Below are 17170 nucleotides of genomic sequence, written 5' to 3' on the forward strand. Positions count from 1 at the left end.
TCCAGGGGGTTGAGAGGGGAGAGCTGGATGGGGGAGGCTTTGAATGCCAGGGTGAGGAACTGGGTGGCATCTGATGAGCTGTGCAGAGCCACTGAAGGTTTCCGGATGCTGGCATGCAGGACAGGAGGAGTGCTTTAGGAAGATAAACAGGGCAAGGGGGGAGGGAGGGAGGGAGGGAGGGAGGGAGGAAAGAAGGGAGGAGGGAGGGAAGAGAAAGGGAGAGAGGGAGGACCAGACTTCTTGTTTCCAGACTGTCATCAACCCAAGTCCTGCCCAGTGTCCCTCTCCCTCCAACGTGGCCCTATCAGGGGGTCCAAGAGGAAGTAGGTGGAGGGGACATGAGGAGAAGCTGGAGACAAAGACACATCCTGTCAACATGCCCTGCATGGGATCCCTCTGACTCCAGGTCGCTGGGACTGGGGACTTTGCCTGGTGCTGCAGCCATGCGCCCGTGCTGCCTATAGGAACGCTGTGAGCCAAAGAGGCAAGTGCAACCAAGTCCTCAACTCCTGAGTCAAGGCCAGGGCCTTGAGAAGTCGGCCTGTCCAGCGCTGGGGCAGGGGGGCATCCTTTCATAGCTATTCATCTAGAGCTTAATAGCCTATATGCCTACATCTGTTTGGCTGTTGTGCGAAGCCATTTTTGTTGGGTTAAGTTGGTCTAATGGGGAAGAGGGTGCTAGTTAAAGGGGGAGGGTGTTGGCATCCCCCCAGTGAGCTGATGCAGGGAAGAGCCAGTCCAGACCGGGCCCCACAGGCTAGGAGCTGGGCTAGATGTTGGGTGAAGGGGCTTTACAATGGGCATGAGGGTTTCTTCTGAGTTCTTCGTGAAGATGCTGAAGGATTGAAAACGTGCCCTCGATCCTCTAGAGAGTGTCAAGTGTCAGGGATGGGAGGTCAAGTGTGTGGAGGATTGGGGAAGCAGGTTCCAGAACAGAGTTTAGCAGGAGAGGCCCTGACAAGTTAGAAGGTGACCTCCTGGGAAAGTGCTTCTTGCCCGCTCAGGTGCTAGCCTGGAACAGACGTGGGCCTCAGAAGGCCTGACTCCACCTCGCTCCCACCTGCCTTCCATACCTCTGCAGAGCAGAGCTCCTGCTCAGGCTCCTATCCTGGACGAAGCAGCCCCCTCCAGGCCAGCCCCAGACCACTCCTGCCTTCCTCCACCCCCTGGGAGGTAGCTGGCATCAAGAAGGGCAAGGGCTGAGGTGCAGTGGGGACTAGTAGGGGTGTGGCCGTGGCCTCCCTGGACCCCCAGCAGGGCTTCCCCAAGTCCAACCCGGCTCCCTGCTTTTCTACTGAGCAGAAAACAAAGGAACCCCAGGCGCCAGCAAAGCATTTCACTGTGTGCAATTTGCATTTTCTGCCTCCATCTTGAGTGGCCTTGGCTTTGAGCAGCCACAAGGAAGAACAGCGGCTCAAGGCAGAGGAGGTGCTTAGCCCAGTTTGGGCTGCACAGTGGTGGCAGTGGTCGTGCAGGGGGACATCCCTCTGAGATGAGGAAGGGGACAGGGAGAGGGAAAAAGAATCCCACAGAGAAAGTTGGGGTGGGTGGTTAGGCCCAAAGGGGACTGGCGAACGGTAGTGCTTCTGAAGTAGGGGTGGTTTTGACCCCCAGAAGGCATCTGGCAGTGTCTGGACACATTGTGGGTGGTTGCAACTGGATGGGGGGGGCGGGGAGTTGCTACTGGCATCCAGTGGGGAGGGGCCAGGGATGCTGCTAAACATCCTACAAGCACAAGACGACCTAAAGGACTGAGGTTGAGAAGCCCTCATGCGGGTGGGGGAGGGGGATCAGAGGCAAGAGGGGAAAAGCAGAAAAAGGAGGGAGGGGCACCAGATGTAACAGGCTTCCAGGCACAGGGTGGTGCTGGGTGCTGGGAGCAGACGGAGGAGTACTGGTGTCTCTGTGAGGCCAGGCTGAGCAGCCGCCGCAGGTCCCGCTGGCACCACAGGTCCAGGTGCCTTGGGGGACGGCACAGCCAGGAGGAGGATGCGGCGCTGGTCAGATGGCAGGTGGCTGGGGTGGGAGGGGTGGGAAGGGGGCAGAGAGCTCCACGGTGGACAAAGAGGAAAGGGGGAACACCGGGAGACCCTGGGAAAGGACAAAGCACCTTTTAGGCACCCAGAGGTGCAGGTTGGTTGGGGTGAGTCAGAGCCAGTTTAGGGAAGAAATGGGACCTAGGGTGGGGCCTGGGGTAGAAGGCCCCCAAAAAGGCCTTCCCGAGGCTCTGGGGGACGTTCCAACCCCAGGCAGAGCTCCGGGGGCGAGTTTTGGGAGGGGCGGGGGCAGGATGGTGGGTGGCGGGGGCCTCAGAGAAGGCAGGCCTCTTCTCTGGGAGGAGGGATTACTCCAACCAAGGACATTCTGAAGTCAAGAGCTGGAAAGGACTGTATCTTATTAGTGATGACAATGGTCACCGATAGAGCGAACACAGCTGCCAGCGAGGCATTTTTAATGTAGCATCTCATTTAATCAGTGTGGCAACTCCACGCGGTATGCCTTAAGCCCAGGGGAGCCATGTTCCAAGCTGTCTAGAAACAGCCCTGTTGCCACCACCGTACAGTCCCTTTCTCTACTGTCAGATCCTCAATGTGCCATATAGAGGGGTGCCTTCAAACCCACCTTCTCTCTCTCTCTTTTTTTAAAGATTTTATTTATTTATTCATGAGACACACACACACACACACACACACACACACACACACACAGAGGCAGAGAGAGACACAGGCAGAGGGAGAAGTAGGCTCCATGCAGGAAGCCTGATGTGGGACTCGATCCCGGGACCCCAGGATCATACCTTGGGCCAAAGGCAGGCACTAAACCACTGAGCCATCCAGGGATCCCCTCAAATCCACCTTCTCATTGATTAGCAGCACACTGCCCAGTGGAGTAGGCTGGGCATGTAGCAATAATCCTATTTTACATCCAAGAAAAGAGAGTAGACCCAGTTCATTAGTGAGAAAGCCAGAACCAGAACCCCACCTCTGGACTCCTAGCCAAGGCTCTTTATAGAACCCTCTAGATCTTAGAGAGGGCAACCCGTCCTGCACTGCTTCTGCCCCTGCCTATTCGTCAGGGTGGTATTGATCTAGCTCCTTCCTGTGCAACCTGCTAGGGGTATCTCACCACTTCCTGTATTAAATCTGGGAGAGGCCCTGTGGGCTTAGAGCATCCGAGCAAACTGAGAATCCTGCCCAGCATCCCTGCCTCAGTGGCGGGGGCTGTCCTCCGGGGCGCGTGAGCACTCTTTCTCCCCTACTGCCCATTCCCTCTGAGGCTTTACTTATCGTGGAAAATTCATCTTCATTTACTAAAAGATTCATGAGGCAGTGGCAGAGAATGCTTAACAAAGCTTAAACTCCTCAGCCCTGGTTGGCCCAGTCCAAGAGCTGTCCCGAAGGCTGGGCTGCAGGGCTGCGTGGGGACAGTGGGGGAGGACAGGCACCGGGGCCCCTGGGCACAGCCACCATCCGGCAGGGGAGTGGGCCAGGGGCACAGCACTCAGGGCCCGGCTGTGCAGAGGCTACAGGCGCCTGGAAGTGAGGCTGCCACCCGCCCCCCCTCACCAGGACACTGTGAGGTGGGCCTGCGGCCTCTCCCTGTGCACCCTCAGATCCCTCCTCATGGGAAGTGGGCCTGTGACCCAGGGCAGTGGGCACTGGGTGAGGAGTCAGGAGACCTGCGTTCTAACCACCTCAGTGGAGTGATCCTGGCTCCCTGTCCCCCTCCCCGCTCCACGCTCTGGTTTTATTGCACAGCCTAGGAGTTGTGCCAGATGACTTCTCAGACCTTGCCCAGTTAGAGCACTCTGTGATTCTGTCCTTCCTCTTAAAGCTCTGCAGGGGCTCTATGCTGCTGTTGATGGAAACTCTGGTCCCTAATTCTGTGGGGCTTCTTGGGATGAGGCTGCTGCCCCCTTCTCCAGCTACATCTCCTGCCGGCCCCTGCCCCTGACCTTGCTCCACCTGCCCAGAACCACTAGCAGTTCCTCCTGGTCCTGGGCCTTTGCCATGTGGCTCTCCTGCCTCTGCTGGCCTGGGGCTCTGTTCCCCACCTCACCCACCTCCTCCATCGACATCCTGACCTTGGGTTATAGTTCAGTCTTCATTTTCCCCGCAATCCCCTCCGGGACCATCAGGATGGGTTAGATGCCCTGGTACGTGCCCCCAAAGCACCTGGCTTGCTGCGTAGCCCACCCTGCCATTTCCCTTTATGTGGGCACTGCCCTGTTAAGTGCTTACTTCGTCAGCATGAGGCCACGTCTGCTTTGACCCTGGTTTCATCCCCTGTGCCTTGCACAGTGTCGCTTGGTAGATACGGAATGAATAAATGATTGCATACAGGATTCCATGGGTGGAGAAGCCCAGTAGGAACATGTTGAAGGGTGGGGGTGGGAGTGAGCAAAGGGAGAGGGGGAGGAGGCAGCTAGAGTGGCCTCACAGCCTCTGCTAGAGAGATGGACCTGAGAGAGAACAGGGCATCACAGACCACAGAGGCTGAGAGTCCTTCCGCCTGCAGCCCTGGCTCAGAAGGCAGGCTTTCCGGGGGCTCTGGTTCTGACCCAGGACTGATGGCCACTACCAGGGGCATGGAAGTGGCTCTGAGGAGCCCAAGCTTCCATCAGTAACACATCGTGGTTGCCAAGGTGGCCCCCTGAGCCCCATATGTGCTCAGCACCTGGGACAGGCTGGTCCCTGAATATAGCACAACTTCTTTCCCCCTCATGCCTGGACTCCTGGACTCCGGGCCTCCTCGTGAGGGGGTGTGTACCAACCCCCATGCACATGCCACTTCTTCCGTACGCCTCCCAGATCCCCTTGGAAGCATTTCTTCCTCTGAGCTCCCATCGCATGTGGTATGCATTTAACACCGTTCTGTGAGTTGCAGCAAAATGTTGATATGTGGGTCTACTTGACTGGGAGGCAGGTTTTCTGAGGCCCAAGGTCAAGGAAGCATGAGTTAGTGGAAATCTGGCCGACTTGGGCTTGAATGTTAGTTCCCAGCCAGGAGCTAATGTAGATTAGACACTTTGCGAATGAACGAAGGAGGGAAGGAGTGAAGCTGCTTCATTTTTCTGGACTCAGGTTCCCTCTTCCCAAAATAGGGATCACCATATCTATATCTGGGGGTGTTAAGGCTGGCAGATTCAACATAGAGGGGTCTGACACAGAAAACAAAGCTTCCTATTATTGCCACTCACCGACACACCCCACTCAGGCCTCTCCACCCAGCCCACTGCTGACTGAAATGAGGCGAATGTCAAGGACAGGCACCAATGCCAAGCCCCTTTCCTGGGGGTGTCACCCACCCCAGAGCCGGTCCTGGAGTAGAGGCTGCTAGTAACTAACTTGGGGGCAGTTTGCACTTTACTTTAGTGTGCTTACTTCTTGCTTAAATGAAGAACGTCAAAAGATTCAGGATAAGGGAAAGATGAAGAAACCAAACCCAAAGAACAACACAGCACCGTACAGGATGGACGGCACGGCAGTAGCACCCCGTCCCTGCTCCGTGGAGGGCAGAACAGCGGGGCCTTCCAGTTTCCCAGCTCTAGAAGCTCTAGAAGCTTGTTAAATACCGAACCTCCTGAGTCAAGGTGCAAACTGGAAGGTCTGGAAGGAAGGATGGGGCCAGCTGCATTTCTGAAACAACCAATAGGGGCACCTGAGAGGCCCCATTGGGTTAAGCGTCTGACTCTTGGTTTCAGCTCAGGTTATGATCTTGATGTCCTGAGATCGAGTCCCACGTTGGGCTCTATGCTCAGTGTGGGGTCTGTTTCAGAGTCTCTCTCTTTCTCCCCCTCTTTTTCTCCCTCCCATACTCCAGCTTGCGCACATACTCTCCCTCTCTCCCTAAAATAAATGGGTTAAAAAATAATAAATGGGTTAAAAAAAAAAACCTTTAAAAATTTTTAAAGAACCAATAAAGCTCGTCTTCCTGTGAGCTCTCTACTTCCAAACTTGCATTTGTGAACAAAGTCATGTGCCAGAGAGAACTCAGGGTTCCAATGCCCTCCTGCGTCACATAGGCCCTCCATGGGTCCTCACGTGGTTCTCTTGTGCTCAGTTGTGTGGAATCTGGGGGAACTATCACGTTAACCCCTTCATGTTTGGAAAGTGAAAGCAGGACATGTCGTAAGGGCTGGGAACAAGGGGATGGTTATTGCCATGGACTCCAGAGTGGGGGGAATACAGGGAGAGTGGTCCATGTGGCACAGCTTCTCCTTGAGATGGACTGGGTGACAGTGGGGACCGTTCTGAGGGCAGAGGGTGAACCATACACCGCATGAAAGGGGTCAGGCCACATGGCCTGGCGATAAAAGCAAGTGGCAAGGAGAAATATCTGACAAATGGGAAGTGTGCTGTGTGCTGCTCGCCATCGGTGCTGGAGGCCAGCCTAACTAGGAGTTCAGAGGCTGAGCAAGGGAGCTGCTGGAATGGTGGCAACAAGCCAAGGACCCCAGGGCCCAATATCAAAAAGAGGTGCCCAGGAGCTCCCAGCGGCACTGGTGGGGAGCAGCAGGGTGAGGGGTTACCTGCCTCAGTAGGCTTTCAAAGTCCGCCACGCATCTGTTTTGGGAAAAGGTGCCTGTTATACAACACATCTGCAAGATGGAAAAGAATCGCCTGGCTTTCGAGCCTCAGAGGCCTGAGTCACACTCAGGCTTCCTGGAAATGTACCGGGGGAAGGCAACTTCCACCTTCCCCATCACTCTGGACTTACGAGTAAAGGGGCCGGCTCATCGCCTTCACCAAGAGAACCCACGTGGAAGTGGACAAATGTCTCTACTTTGTTCAGAAATACTTTATCCTTTGAATGCTTTGGGAAGAGAGTGACTAGCTGTAACTACTCTGTTCACTTGAGAACATACGCCTCTCGGGGCCCATTAGATGCTGCTCTGCCCCAGAACCATGTCTCGGTCTCGGGCCCTGCTGGCCCTGGCAGGAGTCCCCCCGCAGGGGTGCTGGCTTCCATGCTAGGCACTCTTGCATCCCGCCCTGGCTGTGGCTGCTCCCCTGCCCAGGAAGCTCTTCGCCAGAGGTACATCACCCTCTTCCCACCTCCTTCGTCAGGTCCTTGCTCAAATCTCACCTTCCGGATGATGCTGCCCTGACTATTCTGCTCTGTGTCCTGCCTCCTTGCCTCCTCACCGTCCCCCTTCCCTAATCTCCCTTCTCTTAGCACAGGGCTCAGCTCTATATATGAGATATATACTTCTTTCTTAAGGTGGTTGTCTCCTCCTACTAGAATGTATGCCCCACCAGGGTAGGGATCTCTATTACATTCACCGATCTATCCTAAGATCCTGGATCAGTATCTATCACACAGAAGGGGCTCTCAGCATGTATGAAATGAAATCGCTCCCTTGTGCCCACATCCCTGGTGGTTCGCCCCATTATTTTGCCTTTCTGGTGGCCCGCAGGCCTTCCCCGCTTGCCCTCAGCATTGGCTGGCTGTGGGCTGCTCCTGTCTCTGGGCCTAGGCCGTGCCAGGCCACACTGCCTGCCCTCTGGGGATGACAGATGCATAACCAGGCACACTCACTCGGAGCCGGACAGCTGGAAGACTGAGTTGGAGTGTGGCCAGACTGGGGACAGCGCCGACGCTGTCTTCTGTGTGCTGGAGCTCAGAGCTGTGGGAAAGCAGGTGCATTCTGTGAGAGGGGCAGACATCTCTTGGAGAATGATGTCCTTCGCCCCCTCGCTGCCACCTTCATGACAGAGCCAAGGCCTGAGGACTGATGGCCTGACCTGGCTCTCAGAACCTGTGCTAATGACAACATTTTTGAGTCCTCACTGTGGCACTTTGTGTGTATTTTTATTTTTTTTAAGGAGGCTCCATGTCCAGCATGGAGCTCAACATGGGGCCTGAACTCAGGACCCTGAGATCAAGACCTGAGCTGAAATCAAGAGTCAGAGTCTCAATCGACTGAACCACCCAGGCCCCCTGCATGACCTTGTTGCATCCTCTCCATAATCCTCCTGGGAAATTGTGAGCATCACCATCATCTCTGTTGTACAGATGAGGGACTCGAGGCCTCTAGTCACTGGTGTGAATGTAGACAGCTGGTGAAGTGAAGGAGTGGGAAGTCAGGTTCCCCCTACCCCATCCCCACTCCCACAGTGCAGAGACAGAAGAGGAGCTCAGGTCCCTTGATCCCCATCGATCCTACACCCCATTTATTATGCCAAGCTACTACCCTTTGTTTATCCCACCTTAATTTTGCTAATGGGAAGGTTAGGAAGGTTTCACAGAGGTTTCACTCCAACTGGGTCTTTGTGGTCAAGTTCTCTTTTCCTATGGGCTAAAAGTAAAACTACATTTCCCAGCTTTCCCTGCAACTGGGGGTGGGGGCGTGTATGCCTGACCAATGGGATGCGGGCTGACATGATGCACCCAGTCCAGGCTGGGCTCCTAAGACCTTGGGCAGGTGCCTCTGTCCTCCCTCCCTCTTCCCTGCTTGCTGGCCACATACATGGAACCCCATGGAGGGCTCCGAGGCCCCAGGAGGAGGAGAGCTCTGCCCGCAACTGACTCAAGGGATGTGACGTGAGAAAGAAACTTGTAAGGTGCTCAGTCATTGAGATTTTGGAGCTGTTTATTGCATCAGGTTAATTAATTATAACTAATACAGCCTCTAAGGAGGAGGACATGTTTGCAAGGCAGAGGAAGCAGGGAAGGACTTTCTGGGAACACCTTGAACAAACTTGTAAGATGTGATGGAGGTATCTCACTTTTTTTAAAGATTTTATTTATTTATTCATAAGAGACAGAGAGAGAGAGAGAGACAGACAGACAGACAGAGAAGCAGACTCCACGCTGGGAGCCCGATGCAGGACTCGATCCCGGGTCTCCAGGATCAGGGCCTGGGCCCAAGGCGGCACTAAACCGCTGAGCCACCTGGGCTGCCCAAAGTATCTCACTTTTATCTTAAGCTGCCAGACTGTGTAGAAGGGTGGCAGGAGAAGAGCTAGAGGAGCCGGGTGCTGAAAGCCTGGAGTGCTGTCCTGGAGATGATGGGGGCGCCTCTGGGGTTTTATGCCGAAGATGAACACACTTAATATGAATTTGATCTAGGGCTGTGTTTCCTCAGGATCCTCCCAAGGAATTTCAGTCTGGAGAGCTGTTCATGAAAATGTGGTTTGTGCCCCGGGAGGGTGCACATTAACACATCAATCCCTCTCTATACCTTTACTGGTTTACTTTCTTCTTAGTGCCCACCATGATTGGAAGTTCTCTTGTTTACTTACAAATGCATTTTCAATTGCCCCTGGCACAAGAATAGAAGCCCCATGAGAGCATAAAACTTGTCTTCCTCACCACCTGTTTCCAGCAGCTAGATAGGAACCAGGCACCTAATAGGTGTTCCATACATTTGGGGTGACTGAGTAATTAAAGGCTCTGAGAAGTCCCGCAGTAAAGGAATTGGTTTACGGTGTGTGCAAGACCTATTAATACTCCCCTTGACTATCACACTTTGTAAATGCTGCTCCAGTGGCCAGTGGCAGACAGTAGAACTCTCTGCTGACTGTGCCTACCTACTCCAGGGGCCACTGAGGGCCATAACCCTTCATGGGGTTGGGGGTGGGGAGGCTCAGCTAAAACACAAGGAGGCCACTGGCCATGACAGCTGGAACCTGGTGCTGAGGCTGAGCCTTTCTCCCTGGAGAGCTCAAAGCAGGATTAGGTCTTCTGCTCCCTGCCAGCCTGGCTCCATGCCAGCTGCAAGGCCAGCTTTCCACACATGGCAGCTGAGGGTAGATGCTAAGCTTTAGGGATTAATCCTGGCCTTGTGCAGAACTCAGTTCCCATGTCAAGTGATCTTCAGCCGGGCACCAGGAGCCTCAGACAAATGAGATCATGAAATCTAAGCCTTATTACAGAGAAGCAGCAGGACCCAGAGAACTGAGCCCTGGTGGGGAAGGTGTCGGGACACAAGAACTCTGGAGGACCCCAGCTGGGCCCAATTCTCTTTGCTCTGGCACAAATAGTTGTAAGGAGCAGAGGACTTGAGAGCAGGAGCGGACCTGGAAGATCACCCTCGTCATTATAGTCATTGCTGCCATTTTACTGAGCCGCTACTATGTACCAGACACTGAGAGTCCCCTCCACAACCCTAGAGGTAGGTATTATTGGCCATATTTTACAGATGAGAATGTTGAAGCTCACACACACACACACACACACACACACACACACACACACACAGAGGGGGGGAGAGAGAGAGAGAGAGAGAGAGAGAGAGAGGTTGATTGATTTTTCCAGGATCCTGGAGTGAGTGGTCAGGCTTTGGGCTCCCTGCCCAGTGCTCTTTCCTCCATTCTCTGTGGCCTCCTGGAGCCCGAGCCTTTGTCATTCGGTGCTGCTGTGATTCCAGACATTCTAATATGAAGGCTTGGCTCTGGGACTCAGTTTCTCTGCCCTTCCTCCAGCTCAGAGCAGCTATTTGAGGGGAAGATGGAGGAGGAAAGTCCTCACGCCCCTCTCTCCCCACCTACAGGGTGTGCTCTGGCCTTCCTCTTCAGATTACAAACAGCTCTCCCAGGGCAGAAGCTCTGCACTTTCCCCAAGGGCATTGGCAGTGGCCTCGCTGGATTCCCAGCCTGGCCTTGGGAGTTGAGGGGTGTGCGGCTGAGCAGGGGGCTGGGACTTGTCCCAGGTCACCTGGGCGAGGTGGAGAAGCCTTAAGGACAAGTCAGGACTCCTGATTGTGGAGCTGGCATTTCGCCGTCATTCTGATTAACGTGGATTGCCCATAGTAGTAGAATGCATCCCCCGGCAGGCTTCAGCCTCCCCTCTGCGCTCCTGCTCTTGTGCCAGGGCTGTCCTGCCTCGCCCCCCATCCCTGCCCTGTTTCGTCCTGGGGTGTGCGCTCACTCAGGTCATACTAGCTCTGTTTCTGATCGAACACTGATGATGGGCTCTTAGAAAATGTTCCATAGGGGATCCCTGGGTGGCTCAGTGGTTTGGCACCTGCCTTCAGCCCAGGGCGTGATCCTGGAGACCCGGGATCGAGTCCCACATCTGGCTCCCTGCATGGAACCTGCTTCTCCCTCTGCCTGTGTCTCTGCCTCTCTCTCTCCCCCTGTGTGTCTCTCATGAATAAATAAATACAATCTTAAAAAAAAAAAAAAAAGAAAATGTTCCACAAATACTAATTAGGAAAGCCAGTATTTTTTTGGGGGGGGCATGCCTTACAAAGAGCTGGTCCTCAAAGTTCAGTTGAGTGAAAGCTCACAAACAGTCCTTGAAGAATTCGGGAGAAGTAGAGACGCCTCTCTGTCACACCGTCTTCAGTGGGTGAGAGATTGTTGATCAAGGCCCCAGTGCCCACCCTTCCTGGCTAGTTCAGGTGCAGGCCAGAGGTTTGAGAGCCCCTGCCATCTGAGTGTGGGGTCTGCCCCTGGGGACATTGGGGCGGGGGAAGTAACCACCACTTAGAGTCCCTTTCAGACTTTCTGGTCACAGTGGTAACCACACAGTAATACCAGGTGACAATCTGGGATGCCTAGCATGTTCCCAATGTCGTTGAAGTTCTTCCTAACAGAACTGTGTGAGAGTTACAGTTTTAGCATCCCCTTCCCCAAACGGTGACCATGAGGTTAAGGGACCGGCTCAAGGTCACACTGTGGCTCCTGAGTGCCACAGGTCAGCCTTCAAAGATGCGGGTCCTGAAGCAGTCGGAGCCCATCGGCACGTTCCGAACCTGACCTGCTCCTGCTGGTGCATCATGCCCAGAGTAGACTGTCCATCTGCCCTCTCAGCTTGTGACCACAGCCAGGATTCCAGAGCCTCCAGGGGGCCTCATTTATGGGTATAGATGCCCAGACACAGGGGCTGAGCAATCAGATTCTGGTCTGGAGGACTCTTTCAAGACCCCCGTCAGGCTGGGCTGCCTCTGTCAGCCCCTGGCACAAGAGCTTACCTTCTGTTCCATCCAGAGCCTTCCCTTGGCCCCCGGAATCCCAGGCTCCCAGACAGTGTCACCCCTGTACCCTGCCTGCCCCAGCTGGTTCCCCAGGGTAGGTCATCACCCCAGAGGTTGTAGCAGGGTCCTGCAGAGAAGCCAGCAGCCTCATTCCTCTGAGCCTCCTGCTGCCCATCCCACCAGCACCACATCGGTAAAGCGGAACCAGTTCAGACCCCCTTGGAGTGCTGAGGCCTAAATGCCAAGTTCTCCTTCAAACTTCCTCAGGTGAGAGCTAAAGGGTAGTGTCCGGAGGAGATTGTAGGAAGGGGAAGGCAGTCACCCCATTTTCCTGGTGAAGAAGAGCTTTCCCTCCTTGCCGGCCCACCACATCCTCTGGAGACTCCAGCACAGCCGAAAGGGGAAGGCCCAGCGCCCACTAGGTACTACCTCCTTCCTCTGTTGTGGTGGGACCTCAAGAGCTAGAGGCTCTGGAGACCAGGAGCCAAACTCAAGGCAGGGCCCATCTGTGGCAGCAATAGTCAGGAACAATCTGGAAAGCCTTATCACTTGGTGAATACTTGGGAGAATGAAATCCCAGTAGGAGCTCATTGCCGCCCTGTCTGGTGGGAAAGCCAGGCGCTCTGGGCTCCTTTGCTAACAAAGAAACTGAGGGCCAGAGAGAGGAGAGACCCCTGGTGGGTCCCTTCAGCCCTAAACCTTAACAGATCATGCAGGCCGAGCATCCCGTCTGGGCGGCAGTGGCGCTGATAAATACTCAACAGCACCCATGGTCCCCCTCTTCCTGGGCACACAGCTAGATCTCACTTGCCAGCCTCCTCAGCGCTGTTTAGGGTCCAAGGCTTTTGTGAAGCTGTGGATATCCAGGCTCTATCCTGCCCTGGGACGGGAGGAGCCTGGTACCTAAAGAGTTACCTACTGACAAGGCCATTGCCTTCGTTATAAACTTCTATTGTATTTGAACCATTATACCTTTTTTTTTTTTTTTTTTTTTGAGCTCCCAGCATGGAGCCCAGCACAGGGCCTGAACTCACAACCTCAGATCAAGACCTGAGCTGAGACCAAGAGTTGGATGCTTAACCGACTGAGCCACCCAGGTGCCCCGAGCCATTATACTTTTGAAGATCTGTGTTGGTGCAGCCTGGCCCACCCCAACTTACACACACACACACACACACACACACACACACGATGTGTTCATCTGTGTTCTGTGCATGCAGGGCAAGGAGGAGAAAATGGTGCAAAGAAGCATATTTTACAACCCCTGCCCTGAGGGAGCACGTAGAGTATTTGGGGAGATGGGGCTGGCACAGGTGGGAAGGTATTTAACCAGATTCCACTAAACGTGACTGAAATGAGTGAGTGAGTACCTGGGGTCAGAGGAGGGAGAGCACAGGTGCACAGGTAGGGAAGGCATCTCTGGTTCTGGAAAGTACTGGTACTCAGGCTTGAAGGAAATGGGGGATTGGGGCAGCAGAGTGGAGGGACAGCTGGAGTAAAGGCTTGTCTGCAGGAATTGGCGAACATTCCAGGGCTCTCTGTATCAGCTAACTCCCTCTTCAGGTTGTTGCTACTTTACAAGCCTCCCCTTTCTGACCTTTAGGTGGGAATGCCTTTTGGGGTGAGGATGCTGTGGATGGTTTCAGAGCAGAGGCCGGGAAGCCAGAGCACCTGGGTTTTGACCTTGGCCACAGCTCTCTGGATCTTGGGTCCTCCTCATCCTTCCAAGACAGCTATGACTCCGGGTCTCCCCAGGACAGTGGTGGCACGGGCCCTGGGAGGAGTCAAACTGTATCCCAGGAGCATCTCCAAGGGCCAGCTTTATGTAATCCCTGTTCTGGGGAAGTTTCTTCCTCCCTGCAATGAAGGGCTGAGTCCGAAGCAACTCTCAGGTGGGCAGGTGTTACTTCTCTTCCTGCTCTAACATTCCATGCCTTTCTGGAACTGGGAACCAGGGAGAGCCAAACCCTGCATTCTGGGAGGTGGATGGGGTGGGAGGGGGGTTAGAGTGCCCGCCACCCTCTGACTCTGGCTGCTGGGCCACTCTAGGGGGCCATTTACTGGCTCTGGGTCTCAGTTTCAGCCTCTATGGGATCCAGCTGAGAAGGACAAATGGGCACTATATCCTTGGAGGACACCTAGCCACTCAGGAGCAGGGCAAGGAACAGCAAATTCTGATTCCCTGGCTGGTTCCATGGAGGCCTGATGTTGAGGGTGCCTGCCCTGGTCTCAAAGACCCCCAAGTTTCCTCCACTGTGGGGAGAAGTGGTGGGGAGCACAGAAGAGGGTTGCCTTAGTATCTGGAAGCTGAGCTACCATGGTCCAGACTGCCTCTGAGGTCCTTTCTGCAAATCACTTGCCCTCTGCTCTTAGACAGGTCTCTGCCAGACAGCTGTGGGCCAGCCTTTCCTCCAACCCAAGGACCCTTTAGCACTGGCCACAGGGCATGAGCTATATGAACCTGTACCATCTCCATGGAGTCTCTGTTGTCATCTCTCCTATGAGGCTGGTTCTGGATACGTGGCCCCTGGGCCTGCTGTCTTCCACCTCCCAGGCCCTGGACTAGGTGAGCACAAGGGCATCAGGCCCCCTGGGCCCTGCCCCTCACCTGCTGTGGGGCCTACGGCAAACTGCAGAAGCCCCTTGGGCACCAGCGCCAGACAGACTCCACAGAAAGCAGCACAGGGTCTGCTGCACAGGCCAGGAGGGGGAGGACTGGCCCCATGACCTGGCCTCACCCTGAAACCTCAGGGGCCAGGCCTCCCCTTCCTGGGGAAGGTCACAGGGCCCAGGAGGTCTACATGAGTCAATGCGGTTTCGAGAAAAGCTCTGTCATGGAGAGCTGCCTGAAAGTGGAGAATCTTGCAGGGGATCTGATCATCAGGTGTAAATCAGGGCTTCTCTACCTCTGATACTGGGACCACTTTCCAAAGTGCAGAAGCTCAAGGTCCACCCTTGAAGTTCCTGATTTTGTAGGTGGGGGTGAGGTCCTGACATCTGATTTTATAAAACCTCTCCTGTGATCCTGCTGCCTGGCTGGAGTTGACAGGCCCAGGGGGAGAAGCAACCGAAGCCTGCCCCTCAGCTAAGATGCTGTGAGTCATGGTCTCTCCACACAGGGCGATGTGCTGTAGCGTGGCCATCAGATGGTTAAGGCTCGTGCCCCCACCGGGGTGATGCCCACCTGCACCGTGGATCAGAGGGGGGGTGGCTGGTCCCTGGGCTGCCTGGGCCTTGGATGGGATGCCCAGAAGCCCAAATGCTCAAACTCTGTCTCAGTGAAGCCCACCCTCTGTCCGGTGATGCTCCTGTCCTCTGTCAGACCTGGGCTCTGGGCTGAACCTCACAGGCTCCCTGTGACAGCCCCGGGGCTGAGGCAGCTGTGCCCTCCCCCCAACCCACCTGCTCCCAGGTAAAACCAGGACACATGAGGAGGCTGCTTCTGGAGAAGCAGTCTGCCTGCCTGGGGTTGGGGCTTCATTCTCAGCTTTACTGACTCCATATTGATCAATGAGGGGGTTCCCATCTGTGGGGAGGGGGTCAGCAACCCTTCCTAGACATGAGGGGACGGCCGCCACAGAACACGAGGATGGCTCATCCAGGGGGTTTAGATGACTTTCCAGCAGCAGACTTGCCTCACATTTCTCTGGTGGCCTTCCACCCAGCCCCCCTCATTTCACTGCCAACATTTCCATCACCCCACCCCCACCCCCCAACTGCAGTGTCTACGTCAGTCAATACAAATGAATACGAGAGCTAAGGTGTCATGCTTACGGAGCCACAGAGTATACACGAAGCTCCTAACACTGGTCTTAGATCCAGAAGTGTCCCCACGATCCCTCCCCAAGCCCCATATAGCACAAGTGAAGCCTTTTCGTTCTCTACAAGCAGGTTCCACCCTCAGCGCAAAGCCTGACTCACGACCCTCATCATGATCTGAGCCAAAACCAAGCATCAGATGCTTAACCAACTGAGCCACCCAGACGTCCCTCAACAAGTTCTTTTGACTCAGTCACCCCGCTTTTAGTTTTCCATTTGTGAGAGCTGCTGGTGAGAAGGATCCAGCTGTGTGCTGAGTGTCGGGGAGCAATCAGCGGCACAGTCAACATTTTCATCAGCGCAAGTGGATAATCCAAGTGCAGATAATTGAGAACTGGGCTGCAGTCACAGCAATGGTGGCCTTCAAAGGCTAATTACCATTGATCTGAACATTCTAGGCCTCTTACACAGAGGCACCACGCTTTCCACATGGCTTGGGCTTAATTTCAAAATCCAATTCCTGAATCAGAGTTAAATTTACTCTACAAGTTATTGCCATATGGCAGATCCTATCTCCCCCAAACCAGGGTGGCCATGTAGTGTAAGGGACAAAGCACCACACTGGTAATGGGGAGTTTGTGCTCTAATCCTACAATCCCTGGGGACTGGTGTCACCCCCCCCACCCCCACCCCCACCCCTCGGTTATTGAGTCTCTCTGGTCTCTGGCTCAGGAGCTGGGCTAGGTTAGTGGTTCTCAGATCCTGGCTCACAGCCTAGCAGCACCAGAATCACCTGGAACATGTTTTTAAAAATATTAATGTCCTGGCCTTACCCTCAGAGTGCCCACTTCAGCAGCTCTGGGTAGGCTTCAGCATCTATAGTTTAAAAAAGTTCCACAGTAATTTTAATGCATGGCCAGGCTTGGGAACCATGTGGCCAGGTAGGCTTGTCCTCATCAGAGGCACTTACCGAGCTGACCACCTCCTCCTTGGTGAACCCTTCACTTCTCTTGGCTTCCAGGGCATCATGTCATCTGGTTGCCCTGATCCCTCACTGCCACACCGACTCTATTCCCTTTCCCAATGCTTCTGTCCAACCTCTAAACATGGGTGTGCCTTAATGTCCGGAAGCCCCTTCTCTGGGAGGCTCTCCCTGGACTTTTCCGTCTACTCCCATGGCTTTAAACCCACCCAGAAAGTAAAACCACTCCAAATCTATGACACATGGAGTGGTCAGCAGAGGCCTATCTGGGGAGGTGGCATTTAGCTGAGGCCTGATGGGGAGGAGCCAGCTGGGCAAAGATCAGGGACAGAGCTTCCCAGCCAGTGCAAAAGCCCAAGGCGGAAATGTTCTTACTCAATACTCAAGAGAGCTGGAGTGGCCAGAATGGCATCCCAGGAAGAGAGCCGTAGAGATGGGGCCCAGCTTACGGAAGGCTTTAGGTCCCAGAAAGGAGTTTGGATTTTACATTAAGTATCCTAGCA

The 17170-nt window shown here is 54.5% G+C and overlaps 1 protein-coding gene across 2 annotated transcripts in view; it reads right to left on the minus strand.

Annotated features, from left to right (window-relative positions):
* The window catches only part of DSCAML1 (DS cell adhesion molecule like 1), a 344894-nt gene that overhangs the window by 124291 nt on the left and 203433 nt on the right, over nt 1-17170 (minus strand). The window lies entirely within an intron of this gene.

This window comes from Canis aureus, chromosome 3 (assembly GCF_053574225.1).
Source record: "Canis aureus isolate CA01 chromosome 3, VMU_Caureus_v.1.0, whole genome shotgun sequence".
Lineage (NCBI taxonomy): Eukaryota > Metazoa > Chordata > Mammalia > Carnivora > Canidae > Canis > Canis aureus.